Raw genomic sequence first — 17,119 nt, 5'->3', positions numbered from 1 at the left:
TTAGACTTACAGAGCCAGGGCAGGGCAGCTGGATTAGGAAAAGAATCTGATTTATAGCCCCTTTGAATCATGATGATAGCAAATATTTGGTCAGCGTTTTCCCAGTACCCGGCACTGTGTGCACCATCCATGATGATCCCAGACCCATGTCTGCCCCATTTTACAGATGAGGAGACTGGAGTTTAGGAAGACTGAATGATTTGACCAAGGTCAGAATTGTGATTCAAACAAGAATCTCTAACCCTGAAGCCATAAGCTGCCCCCTACTCTATGTGCAGGTTGCAACGAAATGCTGGGGAAGACATGTTAATACTCAAGAGAGCTTGTCAGGATCACCTGAATTGATGGCAGGTGGAGATATTAAGTATTTGACAATGACTTGTCCTTGTTGGTGGGTGAGACATCCTCTCATCTTTGAACTCATTCAGTACTCACGGTCTTTTGGATGGTGAGGAGCAGAGATTCTGGCATGTTTACTATACATTCAGTACATGTCAGCTGTTATTATCACAGTTCCCTGGTCAGCCCCGATTTCAAATATTTTTTTCCAGAAGCCATTCAGCTATTTCACAGAGAGGAGTAGTGGTTAAAAGCATAGACTCTGCAACAGCATGTCTGGGTGTGAAAACCACCTGGCCCTCCACTCACCAGCTGTGTTACCTTAGAAAAGTCATTTATTAAGTGAACCAACATATGTATAGTGCTTAGAATGAGGCCTGGCATATACTAAGTGCTGTATACATGTTAGCAATCTTAAATCCCAACGTGTTGGCATTCAGACTTTCTTAGGATGCCTCTCATACCTGGAGGTAGCCCGAAACCCTGTGCCTGCCCCTATGTTGTGGTTTGGGGTCTGGAAAATATGGATCCTCTACTTAGGTAGGGCCAAGGTCAATGCCAACCACACCCACCTCCAAGCGGGTAGGTAGATAAGCGGGGTCCTATTAACTCAGGCCAGGGAATGGCCCCTTCTTGAGGCTCCAGGGCCAGAAGGCCACAGCTGTCTCCAAGACAGCAGAGGGTCACATGGGGTTAAGAGGGCATCTTCTTTCCCCCACAAAGAGGAGGCTGGGCCCCAGTGAGGGAAGCGGGCAGCGTGCAAGAGTGGAGAATAGAGAGCTGGCTGAGGCAGGCTAGACAGGGCCAGGAGCACCCTGTTTGTGCCTTGGCCTGGGGAGGTTTGAGGGCCTCTGTTTCTCCAAGTCTCCCAGCAATCCTTCTCAAAATTCTATCAAGAGAGAAAGTAACATTTAAAGTACCATTTATTGGGAATTCCCTGACGGTCCAGTGGTTAGGACTCTGCGCTTCCACTGCAGGGGGCAAGGGTTCGATCCCTGGTCGGGGAACTAAGATCTCACATGCCGCATGGCTCAGCCCCAAAAAAATAAAGGACCATTTATTGAGCTCTTGCTTCATGCCAGGCTCTGTGCTGGGTATTTTATGAACATCAGTGCTGATTCACATGAAGAACCAACCCCTTTTATAGATTGGAAAACTGATGAACAAAGAGATTTATTCACTTGTCCAAAGTAACTCCAGTCCTTGTTGTAACAAGGTGAGGGATGAGTGGATAGATGTTTGGATGATTGAGACTAAAGAGAAGATGGAAAAAAGCAAGAGAATAGGGGGAGGGTGTAGACCGGTCTGCCCCAACTCCAAGCCTCGCTCCTTCTTCTGTTCCTTCTTGGGTTGTGCCTTCTCTCTCAGGGATCAGGCTCATTGTGAGTGTCACACTCAGCCTGTCCCCAGGGCCCATCTGGCAAGCAGGGACAGGAAGCAAGACCCTGGCCAACAGACCCCCATCCTCTTATCCCTCATAAGCTACCCAAGTCACTTTGCACAGCAGAGTGAGGGCTTAGGAGGGACCAGGCCCTGGAAACTGTGGTCTCAGCCTGCAGGCCCCCAGCCCTTCTGGCCTCCATGCTTTCAGAGGCCCTTGAGTCAGGTCCAGTGAGTTGCTTGGATAGGGCTGGTCTCAGGACATGCAGAGCCAAGATCTGGAAACCAAAGAGGGGGCAGCATGGGACAGAGGTCCAAGCTCAGGCTTCAGGGTCAGGCTGACCTGGGCTCAGCTCAGCTCCATCACTTCCATGCCACGTGTAACCCCAGCCATGTCTCCCAGCATCTCACAAAGTAATGGGTGCAAAGTACTTAACTCAAGCTGGCATCTCAGAAGGGCTCCGTACGTAATCGTTCTGATTATTGAGTCCTGCATTGCAGCACAGGCTCTAAAACGTACTTGCTGTGTGACTTTATGCAAATCACTTCACTTTTGTAAGCTTGGGGTCTAGAGGCTCTAGAATCCAGGTTTCCTGGCTGGAGCAGCAGCAATTCTGTTTCCTTGGCAACCCAGCTTCCTCTCGAGGGACCATCTGGATCACGTCACTGTGGCAAGGTGCTGCCCGGGCAACCAGGTGTTTGTGTTTTGCAGTGGAAACTCTGCAAGGTGGTAATTCCCCTCACTGGGGACAGGGTGGTGGCCAGGCAGGTGGCTGGAAGGAATCATTGCTGTCTCAGTCGTGCCTGCCCTTGCTATTCCTGGGTCCAGAGAGAAACAGACTCCAGAGCTTAGGAACTCTAGCCAGTGACTTTCCTTGAAGAGCTATTAACAGATGCTTCATTATATTCCTAGGTACATTTTCTGGCTTGTTGAGGCTGGCCAGGTGGGAAACGCTGCCTGGGGCTGGACTCCTGTAGGGAATTCCAAAGGACCCAGTCTCACCTGTTTGGGATGAAGAACCAATATTGTCTCTGGCAGGAAACAGGAATTACTCGGGGGGAAAAATTAGGACTCTGCTTTTGAAACAGGCACATAATTATAATGACAGCAGAAACTTGGTGCAAAGGATAAACTAATTCACCCCTTCAACAGACGTGCATGGGCATCTATTATATGCAGATTTTGTGACTGGCACTTAGGTCACCCTAGAGATTGTCTGTGTCTGCAAGGAGCTCACAGACCTGGACAGCTTAGGAAAAACACAATGTCAGCAGACCCACATCAGCCAAGGGAGAAGCTGAAGGGGTGGTGGTGTGCAGAACCCTCTGGGGGCCAGCCACTTCCAGCAGCAAGCTCCCAGCCCAGAGCAGCTGGAAAAACCGGGGACAGTTCAGGGATAACCCAGGCTCTGCCATCACTTCACACAGGCGAGCGCCTTGACTTTTACAACAGCCCATGAAGGTGAGCTCTGGCCCCTTTTCCAGATGGGGAAACTGAGGCTCCGAAAAGTGAAGTCCATGCCCAGGGTCACACAGCTGGGGAGTGGCTGGCCTGAGATCAGAACTGGGTCCATCTGCATCCACAGTGCATCCTCTGGGGGGACCCTGCTCTCCTGGTGGTCTGTCAGGGGTGGCTCCATTGCCCGGAAGCGTGTGGCCTCTATGCTGAACAAAATAAAATAATCTTCCACCTCTCTGTCCTTCTGGCTCTCTCTCTTCCTCTCTCTTCCTCTACCTATGTCTCACCCCCCCACCCTCTCTCCTTCCCTCCCTTTTCTTCTCTCTCCCTCACTGTCCTTCTCCCCTCTCCTTTCCTCTCTCCTTCATTTCCTTTGTCTCCCCTCCTTTCCCCTTGGGACCACAGCGCCATGCACCACTGGTCCCGCTGGCTGCAGCTCATCTCTGCCTCGGTGTCACCTGCAGCCTCTTCCTCTGGGCCCCAGGCTCACTGTCCTCGGGTGCACCGCCCAGTCCGGCCCCTGTCCAGCCCTGGGCTACACCCCCAGAAATGCCTGCTGCTGTTTGGTGCTGCCCGCCTCCTGAGCACCCTCAGCCGAGGAGGGGACATTATGGCATGTCTTCCCATTTCCTCCAGGCTCCGTGTGGTCCTGAGCCCACTCTCAGATGTGCAGCCCAGATGTTTAGAATCACTGCCTCCCAATAAAGCGTCTGCTGGGAGGCCGGGAGGCCGGGAGGCAAGGGGCCCGCGTGTGCGAAGGGCCCACGTCTGTGCAAACGGGGCTGGGAAGAGAGAAAATGGGAGCTCGCCCTCCCCAGGCACAGACGGCAGGAAGTTGGTGTGCCATCGAGCTCCATGGGAAAGCCGAGCGTGGGCGAGTGTGGCAAGGCGCCCCGCCCTGTGTGCTTGACCCTGAGCTGCTCCTGAACGTCTCAGGGGAGAGACTGGTGTGCCCACCCCCTGGTCCAGGGCTTCTGCATCTGGTTCTTTCCTCCCACCCCAAGTGGAGACAGAACTGTGGGAGGAGAAAAACAACAGAGGAGAAAGGCACTGCCCCTCTAAAGAGAGAGGACAGGGAGCGGGGAGGTGGTCCCACCTGTGGGGTCTGTTCCCTCCCAAGCACTGGCCAAGGCTAGACTTCGGCGTCTGGGTCCCAGGCCCCCTGCTTGTGCGGAAGGGGCTTCCTCAGCTTGGAAGACCCACATGTCCACACAGCCAGGAGGTGGAAACTACAGGGTGGCCCTGGGGGATCAGAGAGCCCAGCACCCCCAGTGGGGCAGCCGCCACGCAGGGGGCCACCTGAGGCCGTGTGAGACACACGCCCGCCACTGCCAGTGCTTCCAATTCTGCGCAAATCTCCTTTAATGTCGTCTATTACCTCTTATTGAAGACCCATTGCTGGCCAGTCCAGCCGTGCCTGAGGGCTAGCTCTTAGGTGGCCAGTGGAGGCATGGGACTTAAATCATGAGGATCAAGCGGGGACAGATGGATGCATGACTGATGGGAAGAGGAAGGGTCTGTCTGTGGAGTACATGGGAGTGTGTCATCTTCACTGAATACAGAAAGAAGTATCGTGCCATGTCAGCAGGGGAGGGTTGGTAGTGAGGGGCACCTGAATGGGGTGGGAGTGGGGCGACAGGACCTTTGAAGTGTAGAAATCACCCACGTGGCATGTCCAGCCACAGAGGTAGGCCACCCTGGGTTTGCATCCTGTTCCCTGCTTTCAAGCTGTGTGACTTCAGGTAACTGACATAGCCTCTCTGATCCTTAGCGGCAGCATCAGGAAACAAGGGATGATAACCATATATCCCTCCCAGTTGTTTGTGGTGTTTGAGATGTTGAGGATTAGGTAGATGGTGTAGGGGAAGCTGTGCCCTGCACAGTGTGAGGACTCAGTGTCCATTTACCATATCCTGGTACCTGAGGCAAAACGCGTGTGTGAAGAGTACCCTGTCCCCAAAAATCAGCTGTGAGAGAAAGAAGGCTGGGTCGGGGCGGAGGATACTGTGTGCTGGAGAGGGAAGGGGAAGAGGGAGGACAGTGCCCTTTTGGAGTACAGGGGGTATATAATAAGTATAAATAGTAAGTATCCGTAGTAGTATCATTTTAATTGCTACTGTTACTCTCTGATGTGAATGTCAGCATGCAGAGGGCCTTTCAGGATCGCCTGGCCTATTTTTATCTGAGAGGAGACTGGCACAGAGAGAGGGAGCGGTCTTCCAGCATCCCTCATCATACCAGCGGTAAGACCGGCCTGATGCGGTACTTACCACTAATATTCTTCCTGGTAGTACTGTTATTCCCATGACAGCTACTATTACTGCTATTTCTATTACTCACACTAGCCTATTGCTTCTAATGCTACCATTATTTTCCTAGTACTATGAATCAATTAAGGAGTGAAGTTTTATTGAGTTCTTACCATGTTCCAGGCGCTGGGCAAAATACTGCAGAGACTTCCTCTCCTTTCATCTTTATAAAGATATTAAGAAGAAACTGAGACTCAGAGAGGTTAATTACTTGCTCAAGGCCACACAGTTAGCAAGTGGCAGGGCTAGAATTAGACCCAGGCGGTCCCGCTCCTGCACACCTGGGTACCAGGTCAGACCGCCTCCCAAAAGAAGGAAGGAGGCTTGACAACCCCGAGCCTGGATGACTGGAGGCCTGGATGCATCCCAGGAGTAGGGCTGCCTTGTGAATTAGCCCAATGGGCAGATACCTTTGTGGAGGGATCTAATAATCTCTCTCCTGCCTTGTTTCACAAGACCTGAAATTCCACTCTTCACATGATGTTCTTTGGATTAAATTTCATGTGCCTCTGTCTGTTAGCCTTGTTCATTCAGTCTGCCATTTGATAATAGCATGGTGAGGGGTGGTGAGGCCAGCTCCCAGGCTCAGAATCCTGGCTTCCAGTTCTGGCTGCTTGTAGCCTGGGTGTCTGTGGGCCGGTCCCTTCATCTCCCAGTGGTGGGATGTCAAATCTGAAGCTCCCAGCTCAGGGCCTCATAGAGTGGCCCCTCTGTCCTTTCCCTGCGACTCTGCGAGACCCCTGTCATAGCCCCAGGTGTAATACTCCTTGCAGATGAGACCCCCACCCCCAAGGCCCAGGCCAGTGATGGCAGGAAACCAGCAGATTGCATCTAGAAAAAAACCAGAATTTAGAGATTACTCATCCATTCATTCAGCAAACGTGTATTGAGTACCACAGTGTCCCAGGCCTATGCCGGATGCCTGGACAGTGTGAGTGAGGTAGATGTGGTCCTTACCCTCCAGGAGCTCAGGGCTTCATGGAGAGGACAGACTTAGAATAAATGCCCTCCGACAATGATGTAATCGTTGTGACAGGCCCTACAAAAGACACGTGGAGGGGGCCGTGAGCCTGGGAGCTTAGAGAAAGCTTTCTCAAGGAAATGACCCTTGCAGGAAGGCTCCAAGGAGAAAATCTGCCCAAGGAGGAGGACAGAGAAAGACATTCCAGGCAGAGGAAACAACACGTTCAAAGGCCCCAGGTGCAGAAGGAATGTGGGTTCAAATTTTCTCTCTACTTCTTCTGACTCGGTAGCTCTGTGCAAAATGCTTCTCTCTGAGCCTCAGTTTCCTCACCCGTAGAATGGGAACAGTTGCCACCTGCTCCCCAGGGTTCCAAGCAACTGAGAGGTTAAGGGGTATGAAGGTGGTGGTGCTGGCACTGCCCCCCTGAATGCCTAGGGAATCTGGAGGCTGCCTCTTGGCTCCTAGCTTCCAACCACCCCCGACACTTGAGGCTTCTGTCGGTACTGGTTGTTCCTCAGCACAATTAGGTAATTAGGCCAAATTCAATTACACACCACATTCCCAGGTCTGTCTGGGGCCCAACGGGGGCGTGGGCTCCCTTTGCTGGCGGGGAGCAGTAGGAGTGCTGCTCCCAGAGTTGTGCCTTCCTACCATGCATCCCAAAATAGTGCCTGCATCCCAGATGGGGAAACTGAGGCAGGGAAGAGGCAGTGCTGCTTAACCCCAAACCTCAGGGCTGAGATCCCCAGGGCTGATTTTTTCCCTCCTTGACAGCCCCAACCCAAACTGTGAGCCCATGGCTTGTCCCACCTTCCAGATTCATCACAGGGGTCCTGGCTCCTCTCCCCCTGGACAAGCCCCCCTCCCCCCAGTTGGTGGGAGGGTGGGATTCAGCTTCCCTGCCACCCTTGGATTTGCGGCAGTTTCTCCTCCCAGCTGCAGACTGGTACCCAGCCACTATTCAACACTTTGATTGGTATGTGAATTTGAGGGGAGAGCACACCTTGACTTCCAGGCTGAGGGGTGTGCTGTTCGCACCTGCCAAGCTCAGCTCTGAGGATCCTGATTTCAACATCAGGCCTCCTACTCCTTGCCCTGCCCTGGCGGCCACTTTGGATTTTCCCCAGACAGACATTCCTTCGTGGCCTGTCTGCTCACGTCCAGAGCCCCCCGGGGGTGGGGGACACCTGGGACCACACTGCAGGTGTGAGGGGAGTCACCAGACCCCCTGGGCTGCCATGGGCTGTGAGTATAGCGCTAGAAGGGAGCAGGCACCTGGGAGAGTGTCCTCTCACAGGGGACTGTCAGGAGAGGAGGGCGGGAAGTGCACCAGGTGACGCAGGATTCCTGGCGAGCTTTAATGGGCTTAGGAAGTTCATAAAACTGCTGTATTGCTGCCCAGGATGCACTGAGGTGCTTGGGCATGCTTCTCAAGCACCCTTCCTCTCCTCTTACCTATCACAGCACCCCAAAACAGAAAGGGCCTCAGAAACCATAAGCCTACCAGTGTGGGATCTCCTTTACAACTCCCCATCCTCAGCTTACACACCTCAGGTGACAAGGTGCTCACTACCACCCTGGGCAGCCCTGACTGTCAGGAGCTCCTTCCTTCTTTTGAGCCCAAACCCATCTTTTTTTCAACGCCGCCATCCTTCCTTCTGATGCATGTGACCCCCACTGTGGATGAGAAAAGGACTGAAGGGTCCAGGGTCTGGCCCCCAACCTCCCTGTGAGGAGGGGGAAGAACAGAGTGGGGCAGGCCCTCCCCATCTGAACCCCAGCTCATAGAAAGAGACAGTGGATAGACAAGAGCCCTTTAGAATAGTAAGTCCTCATGTGTTTAGGACTTTACAGTTTGCAGAGCACACACTTGACATTACAGTTGGTGGAAACACAGAGAGATGGCCTGGGGCTCTGGAACAAGTCAGAAGACCTGGATCTATTCCTGGCTCTACCACTAACTTGCTGTGTGACTGGAGGAAGCCCTGGTCCCTCTCTGAGCCTCAATTTCCTCATCCGAAAATTAAGACTAGGCTCTCTTTACTTCAATGCTGAGAGTTAGGGGTTCCAAATAGGCAAGCAGAGACCCTGTAAGGAAAAGGGCTGCACGTAACAGGCCCTGCAGGTTGTGGGGCACACGGGGGTCACGTGGTTGTTGGAGCAGCCTGCATTCAGCCTTGCTGGGGCCCCCAGCCTAGCGTCAGAGTGTGTGGCCTGAAATCCTTCCCCCAGCTGAGCGCCGTTTCTTCCTCTGCAGAGAGGAGGACGGCATCCTCCTGGTGCCTGCATGAGCCTCTGTCTGATAGCATCAGGAGTGAAATTTGGCCGCCCCAGGCCAGACAGGGAGCTGTGCCGCCCAGCCAGGCAGGCAGACAGGCCGACAGCTTCAGCAGGAAGGGAAATTGCCTTTCCATCTGGAGGGAGCTTATGTCAGTCCAACTGGGGGCCATCCGGAAGTCCCCCGTCAAAGCTGTGTCCTGGGAGAAGCAATAAAGCCCCAGGACTGCTGAGGCACAGACATTCGTGCTGCCTTGGCCGTCCCATCCCTTCAAAGGCGACTCCAGAAATCAATGGGAAGAGATTCATGAGGGGCCTGGGTGGCGAGCTCCCCATCACCTCTGGCAGCCCCTTTGTTAGCTGGCCTGAGCTTCCTGTCTGAACAGGGTGCTTCCACTGAGAGGCAACCCACATTCTTGCAGACAGCACGTCGGGGACCCAGTCTCTGGGCTGGCAAGCAGCGGGAGCAGGGCACCGCAGACCCTACTGTTCACTCATTCATTCCTTGATTCACTTATTCATTCAGATAGCTGGTCCGTGCTTCATTCACACAGCAGATATCAAGCATCTGCTTGGCATATTGTAGATCCTGTCGATATAACATGTGCAAAACAGACAAAAGTCGCTGTTGGCAGGGAGCTTGACTTCTGGCAAGGGAGATAGCATTAGCAAGAGAAATAATTGAAATACATCAGTCATAAATGCTAAGGAGGAGCCTAAGTCAGGAAAGAGTGGTAGCAAACGTCAGGAGGGGCTGCAGATTTGGGCAATGCAGCTGAGGAAGGCTTCCTGAGACTCAGGTGTCCCCTGGGTGGAGGCCTGCAGGAGGTGGGAAGTGAGTCTGGCCACCTGGAGAAAAGCATGGGGGTGTCTGCAGCCTGAAGGCAGGGAGACTGGAAGGAAATGAGGTCAGGGAGGTGACAGGAGCCAGGTCACACAGGGTTTTGTGGGGGCATCATAAAGACGTGGATTTTTACACTGACTGAGCCAGAGCGGTTTAAGCAGAGGAATGATGAGCTGAGACTTAGGCTTCTGCAGCATCACCGTGGGTATTCGTTTGCTAGAGATGCCATAACAAAGTACCACAGACGGGGTGGTCTAAACAACAGGATTGCATTGTCTCGCAGTTCTGGAAGCCAGAAGTCTGAATCAAGGTGTCGTGGTGGCAGGGCCGTGCTTCCTCTCAAGGCACCAGGGAAGGACCTGTTCCAGGCATCTCTCCTGGCTTCTGGTAGTTCCCCGGCTCATAACAGCAGAACGCCAGTCCTCACATGGCACTCTCCCTGTGTGCGTGTCTGTCTGTGTGTCCAAATTTCTACTTTTTATCAGGACACCAGTCATATGGGATTAGGGTCCACCCTAATGACCTCATTTTAACTTGATCATCTGCGACCCTGTTTCCAAAAAAAGGTCACATTCACAGGTACTGGGGGGTAGCCCTTCAGCACCTTTTGGGGGAGGGGGGACCCACAACCCCACGGCCTCTCAGCCTCTTGAGAATGATCGCTGTTATCTCCTTTGGTCCTCCCTGGCACCTGGTATTAGCTGGCCTCGCTCCCATTTTACAAAGGATGAGGCAGAGGCCCAAGGAAGCCAAAGTGACTTGTCCAAGGCCACCAGCTAGTCAGTACTTGTTTCCTGAGGCTCAGCCTCCAGTTCCAGGCACATCCCCACCCTCCACAACTCCTCAGCTAGCGGGGACATGGTCAGTTCCTTCCTGTCTCCGCTCCGACCCCTCTGGCCTCTCTGTGTAGCTGAGAGGCTGTGGGCATCCTAGTGGCATGGGCAGACAGCCTGGGCACGGCTGCCTTCCCAGCTGAGTGGATGGAGGGGCAGGCAGCTCTTAAAGACGGAAGCCACCTGAGGGACCATTTCATGCCTGGTTCCCGGGTTCCCTCCCCCATCCTCTCTCCTCCTCCAGCCTGGCAGGAGGCTTTCCTGGACCCCCGATAACCTCACGACCCTAGGGTTTCTTAGCGGTGCCAATGGACGTGTGGGGCAGGGGTTGGTTTTGTTTTCTTAATGAAATGATTATAAGATTTGGGCCAATGCCAAATGCAGACTTCTGGGAACGCAGCCTGAGTGTGGGATGAGGGCCCTGCTGGAGGATACATCCGGGAAGGGGGTGGGGGGAGCAGTGACAGGCGGTTCTGAGCCAGGTAGGTCTCATTCTCCACCGTGACCCCCATGCCCCCTCAGGTGGAGCCCTGGACAACCCGGAATGTCAGGTGGATGGTTAAATCGCACAGAGGCTAAACAGGAAAAAAAAACCACAAAGAAAGAAGACATTTCCATATATGTAATGTGGTGTGCTGGAAAGAATATAAAACCTGACTCTCATCACAACTCTAACTCGCTGTGTGACTTTGATGGTCACTCTCTCTAGAGTCCCATCTTGGGAATACGGTATTACGGTTGCTGGTGCAGACTTTAGAGCCAGATGGCTGGGTAGTTTAAATCTTTCTGCAAGTTGTCTAAACCTTTCTGTGCCTCACTGTTATCCTCTGCAGAGTGGGAATAATAATCACACCTTATCAGAGAGGGCTGTCTGTGAGGATGGCGTGTTGATACTTGGAAAGTGCCTAGAACTGTGCCTGGCAACCAGCAGGCACTTTGTCAGTGGGAGCTCTCTCTATTACTATGGACAGAGGAGAGGCCTGGATCCAGCTTGGGGCTCCCAGCTCTGTGTTCCCAGTGGGAGTGTGCCCTCCCACTGTCCCCATGTGTGGGTAGGGTCCCGAGGCCTGGCAGAGACACCTGCATTGGCTGGCTGGGAGCTGAACGTCAGCTGTGCCTTTCTTCTTTGAGATTGTACATGTAGAATTAAGGAGGCTGACCAGGGTGAAGGAGGAAGGGAAAGAGGCAGAGGGAACAGTATTATCAAAGGACACAGGAGTTCGTGTCCTGACCCCTCAGAGGTGGGCAGAAGCCCCAGAAAAAGGTCCCTGGAGGCAGAGCCCCTGAATCAACTCACGCCCAGTGCAGCTGCTTGAGCCTTCCTGGGGCAGCTGCGCTGGCAGTGAGACAGATGCTTCATGGCCGGTTATCCTCCAGTATGTGTGCGTGTGTTTATTGAACCCACTCCATGCCCTGCACGCGCTTCCATGCACCCTGAGAAGGATCAGTTGAATGGAGACAGATGGCCAAGCAGCTCCCAAGGCCTGAGCTCATGACTGCCACACTCCCGTGGACACCACCTGGGGCCTCCCTGTCTTCTTCACTCTCCCTCTGAGTGCTGGAGCCCGCATGGGTGACATCTCGGAGTCACAGGGATCCTTGTTGAGACCTGCTGAATCAGCAAGCCCTGCTTGAGGAAGACCTGGCTCGGTGGCTCTGGGGTTCATTGTTCTGCCTCTCAGTCTCAGCTGGAGGGAGCTGGGGTTGTGTATGCCCCTAGCCCCCCGAAACCAAAGCCTTACAGAGGAGGTGACCCAGCCCTGAGCCTGGGAACCACTTTCTACCCACCCACCCCCACCCCCCAGGGGGACCTACATCCGGTGGCTTTGCTCATTCATACTTACTGGCCTGGGCTGGGACAGGATCCAGGAGCCCATCCCTCTGGAGGTGAGCGGGGGAGGCCTGGAGGAGGCTCCTCCTGCACCACATTCTCCCCCCACGCCCACCCCGGCCTCCACGGCCTGGTTGGTCCTGAGGAGGTAGGCTCTGCAAGACAGGCTCCCCAGCTGGGTGAAGCATCCTCCCTCCCACTCCGTCCAGTGCAAGCCTCGGCTGCCTTCCCGGCTGCAGTGCTGTGATTTATAGGCGGCTCCTTCTCGCCAGGGCCCACGGCAGGAGGAGTTCAAACACCCGCAGGAGAAGCCACCAGCTCTTGATCCCTGAATCAGGCTTCCCAAGGGCTCCCGGACATTCATCAAGGAGCCACGGCGCCAGGGCCGCAGCTCTCCCTTTCTTCTTCCTTCTTCTGCCTCCCAAGTCATTCCTCCGGGCTGTGCCCCCCTCGCCGAGGTCACTCGGAGAGCTCCCCGAGTGCGCTCAGAGGTGGAGAGTGCCTTTGTCTGCAGCCGCTTTCCTATAGATCCTTATCAAGGCAGGCGCCCAGGGGGTGGAGCGGGCCACTTTGGGCCTCAGGCTTTTGAGCAAATCTTTGGAAGTTGGAAAAGTGGAGTTGGAACGTGGAGTAAGTGGAGAGAAACCCTTCTGAAGCAGGAACTGGTTGGAGTACCCATATTTCTCCAGACTCCGGGCTTGTAGTATTAAGAGCCTGCTAACCTAGTGAGCCGAACTGGGGCTTGAATGGGACCAAGCAGGCCTTGAAATTAGCATGTGAAAACGCGAGCTTTAGCCAGGAGGCCTTCTGTGAGGGCTGGTGAATGGATTCTTGAAAACAATTTGTTTTCCTAATTACATAAATCTGCTAGTGGAGAGTATTTACCTTTTTTTTTTTTTTCCTCACCTGGGGAAAGTCAGTTGGTCCCAGGCCCGTGAAGTTTAAATAAGCGTATCACTACTCTTCTCTCACCCCACCTTGGGGCTCCTTCCAGAGTAGGTCCCAGGGAGAGCTGGGAGGTGGGGGAGGAGTGGGGCTGTCATTAGTTTCCCAGGCCCTGCCACCAGGTCTGTGTTCCTCTGATGGAAACCTCTGCTCAATTCCAGTCCAAATTCTGGTTCAACCTATAGGAGTGGTTTTTCTGAATTCAGTGCCTGGAGCCACATGGTACCACCACATACTGGGTATTTCAAGAATGAACCTGGAAGTTCCAAATATTTGGGTCTTTGGTGGCTCCAAAGGCACTAAGAATCAGACAAATATTGTGAACTATCATTGCAGAGAACTTCTGGGAGGGGAGGATCCAGAAGAACGTTGTTCTGGTTATTTGAGGTCTTGGCAGCTTTGAATTCTGTATAATCGAGGTTTGAGCCCTGACATCATGTTAAAACCAGATTTATGATAGAAAACAGGTCTTAGGGACATCCATCTCAGTGTTTTCTTCTGAAACGTGGACCCAGCTGTCGTGCCTCCTCTGTTTCTGGGTGTCCCTGGCTGAGCACTGGGCTTTGGAGTCTGTGGTATGCAGGATCTGCAATGGGGACTGGGCCAACCAAAGAGAAAGATGGAGGGTCTTCACTGGCCACAGGGCTCTTCCCTCATGGGCTCCCAAACCCCTGTGGGGCTGCTTGGGAGGGCAGGGCCCCAATGGATGTCTCAGTGAATAAATGACTGTCCCTGAAGAAGCCATTGTAACCCAAGATGAGGGAAGTTTCCTCCGAGGAGGGGAGACTGAGCAGAGCCTGGAATTTGGGCAGAGCAGAAAAGTCCTTACCCTGGCTGCCCCAGGGTTGGCCCTGCAGGAAGGCGATGCAAATTAATCTCTCTTGCAGGAAGCTAGTTCTTGTCCAAAAGGCAGCAAGTTATAAAGTATGAATTAATCCATTTAACCAGCTCCTCTGAGGGAAAGCCCATGACAACTGCATTTCCAAATGCCATCTCTGAAAGTGATATTTCAAGTGGCAGTGGGTGGGATTAGAGCCTGCTAACGATTTATGTCAAACAAGGAGCAAGAACATAATTTCTAGATATGTGATTTGTTTCAGGCACTTCCAGGGCTGGCAGTAGGACAGACACGAAGGTTCAGGGGCCAGCCAGAGCTCAGACTGAAAAGGAGGGGGGAGGCTGTGTAATCGGGAGTGATGGAAGGAGAACAGGAGAAGCAACGTCAAAGGCTAGCTGACCTGGTCATTTACCCATGATGGCAAGGAGAGCAGTGCAGGGCAGTCTAATACAGAGGAGATTTTTCAAGGCAGTTCTGGTTACCTTTCATTAGGGTGAATGATGGGGCCCCACTTACCTTCCTAATTGTTTGGGCAGTTAAGTCGACACTCAAGAAACCTTCACTGCAGGTGGGCTGGGGGAAGGGGCTTAAAGTTTCTCCCAAGAGGGTCGTGGTGATGGGAAGTGCCTACGAAAGAGGAAGGAGCGAAGAACCCTTTGGGGTGGTAGGGCGGCGGGTGGGCTTCCAGGTGTGTCTGCTCAGCTCAGCGCCAGCAGCCCTTGCGACAGACAGGCTGGAAGGAAGAGGCCGCGGCCACCACAGGATGCAATGTCAGGAAGGCAGCAGCTCCCGGGGCGGGGCAGTGCAGCGCTCAGTAGCCGCCCCCGGCTTCCCTACAGCCGCTGGTTCCAGGGCACAGGAACTCCCCGAAGTCAGCGAGCTCGAGCGTACGTGCGCCCGCTCACCTTGCCTCGGGGAATCCCAGGGGCGGCAGGGGCATCAGTGCCAGGGAAGATGCCAGGCGGCCTGCCTTCTCCGCCCCCTAATCCGTTCCGAAAATCCTTGAAACCAGGTCGCAATCCGGATGCCCCAGTCCCGCCCCGCCCCCTCTCCTCCCCCGGGCCGAGGCCGCCTGCAGGCCAGCTCCCTCCTCCGCCCCCACCCTGCCTTGGACCCTCATTAGCATGACCACTTGGGAGGATTCTCTGGGGGGCGGGAGACACCCGAAGTCATCCACCGCCTGCGCATTCCCGGCGGCCCCCTCGGGCGGCAGCGTTCCGGGAGACCCACTTGCACAAGTGTTGCTTCCAATTTATTGCCTGGGCGGGGGAGGGAAGGGGGCCTGGTCGCCGCCCCCGCCCGGAGGCTGGAGCGCTGCCTGTCGGGTCGTGCGTTCGCTCGGCGGCGGCGTGCACCAGCACCACCCCTGCGTGCAAGTTTGAAATGTGAGCTGCCTCCGATTCATACTCGCTCGCGCTCCCTCGCAGCAAAGTGGCTGGGCCGACGGTCTGCGCGCGCGAGTGAGTGCGGGTGGCGGGTGGCGGGTGGCGGGCTGGGGGGCGGGGGTGCGGACGGGAGGCTCGCGGGGCGGGGAGGGCGCGCGCGAACCAGGGCTCCCTGGAGACGCCGAGGCAGGTCTGCTAGCCTTTCATCTTCTCTCCGCGCTCCTCCTCCTCCCTCCCCTCCCCCCGCCGCGGCGCGCCCGGCCTCCCCCGAGCCCCCAGCCCCACGCGGGCGCACGCAGGGTGGGTGGTCGCGCCGGCGGGGTACGGGCGCGCGGCGCAGGGCGCTGGCCGTGGGAAGTTTCGCTGGCGCGCCCCGTGCACCCCCGCCCCCCGCGCGCCCCCGGCCCATCCCCGTCCCCGGAGGGCTGTCGCTTGCGCCCGGGCGCGCGGCTGGCTGCCTCCTCGGCGGCGGCCCCATTAACGGAGCCTCCGCCTGTGATTGGCTTCGCCCGGGAAGCTGGAGACGGGCGATGAATAATTGATGTGTGCTGTGCGGTAGCCGGACGGCGGCGGCGGTGGCGGGCAGCAGCGAGCGGGAGCGCGGGAGCCGGAGCGCCCTCGGAGCGGGCAGCGCGGAGCGAGCGGGCGCCGGAGCCGCCCGGGCCCCCGCGCCGCCGCCGCCGCCGCTCCGGCGCGGAGCGGGGATGCAGGCGGCGCCCGCTGCCTGCCTGCAGCCTTTGTTCGGCGCCGGCTGAACCCTGCCCCGAGTCGCTCGCTGCGGCCGCCCCCGGCTGGGCCCCAGCCCCCTGCGGGCGCCAGGGCGGAACCGCGGCCGGTGCAACTTCCAGGTAAGTGCGGGGTTGGAGGGGCCGGCGCCGGGGCGCCCGCGGACCGGGCCCCGGCTCCCTCCGGGAGCGGGGGTGAGTGTGCGTGCCTGTGTGTGACAGAGGAGGGCCGGTGCATTGTGGGTAGCGCCGTGTGCTGCATGGTGTCAGCCCGAGGCTTGGCCGCGAGAGTGGCACCGGCGTGCACCGGGCCCGTTTTGTGCGCCCACACAGGGGCCCCTCATTCTCTTCGGGGCCAGGGTGCTCCCCTATCGCCCCCACTCTCGAAGGTGAAGTGTTGGCTCTCCAGCAGACATTTTACAAGACTCCGTCCTCAATCGGCTGCTATTGCAAAAATCGGCCAGGAAGCCTTCCGCGGAGGCAGCGGCCGAGGATTCTTAACTTCAAGCTGCTCCTTTGTCAGGATGCAGCCCTAATGCTGAAAGCGCCCAGAGACCCCGAGGGGCGCTGGTGGTGCCACCATTGTGGCAGAGCGCCCTTCCGAGAGGTGGTGGGTGCAGAACAGACTTCTGACAAGTGTCTGCTGGGAGGCCGGCTGGAGGAGGAGGAGGAGGAGAGATGGGTTTGCACTAGAGAGCAGGAAGGGGCCTTTCTGGGGGTGCCTGACACCAGGCTGTGGAGATCTTGTTTAAGACCTTGGAGAGAGGGTTTCTCAGAGGACTGCCTGGGCTGAAGGTCTGTCTTGGTGGTCAGGAGCATGTGGGTTTGGTGTTGGGGTCTTAACAAGCCTTGGTGCCTGGAGCACTAGATAGGTCCCACTTCTTGAGTCCAACTGGAAGCCAGCTTGGGTGAGACTAGGAGACGTCAGGCTGTCTTTCCCTGCCCTAACCCTTTGCACCCGTGAACCTCCATAGATGGGCTTCAGGACAC

The 17,119-nt window shown here is 55.7% G+C and overlaps 1 protein-coding gene across 6 annotated transcripts in view; it reads left to right on the top strand.

Moving 5' to 3' along the window:
- The window catches only part of ZMIZ1 (zinc finger MIZ-type containing 1), a 233,638-nt gene that overhangs the window by 149,279 nt on the left and 67,240 nt on the right, over nucleotides 1-17,119 (top strand). Inside the window, exons 1-2 of one of the 6 annotated variants that reach the window (XM_082425696.1) lie at nucleotides 15,431-15,479; nucleotides 15,964-16,252. The exons of 4 other annotated variants lie outside the window; for them this stretch is intronic. The gene's annotated coding sequence lies outside the window, so the exon portion shown is untranslated. Of the gene's footprint in view, nucleotides 1-15,162; nucleotides 15,480-15,963; nucleotides 16,253-17,119 lie in introns of those variants that run through there. One more of the 6 variants, XM_082425697.1, reaches the window with a different exon arrangement.

The sequence above is a fragment of the Balaenoptera physalus genome (assembly GCF_965194825.1).
Source record: "Balaenoptera physalus genome assembly, chromosome: 14".
NCBI classification, from domain to species: domain Eukaryota; kingdom Metazoa; phylum Chordata; class Mammalia; order Artiodactyla; family Balaenopteridae; genus Balaenoptera; species Balaenoptera physalus.
This window is presented reverse-complemented; position numbering and strand designations above follow the sequence as displayed.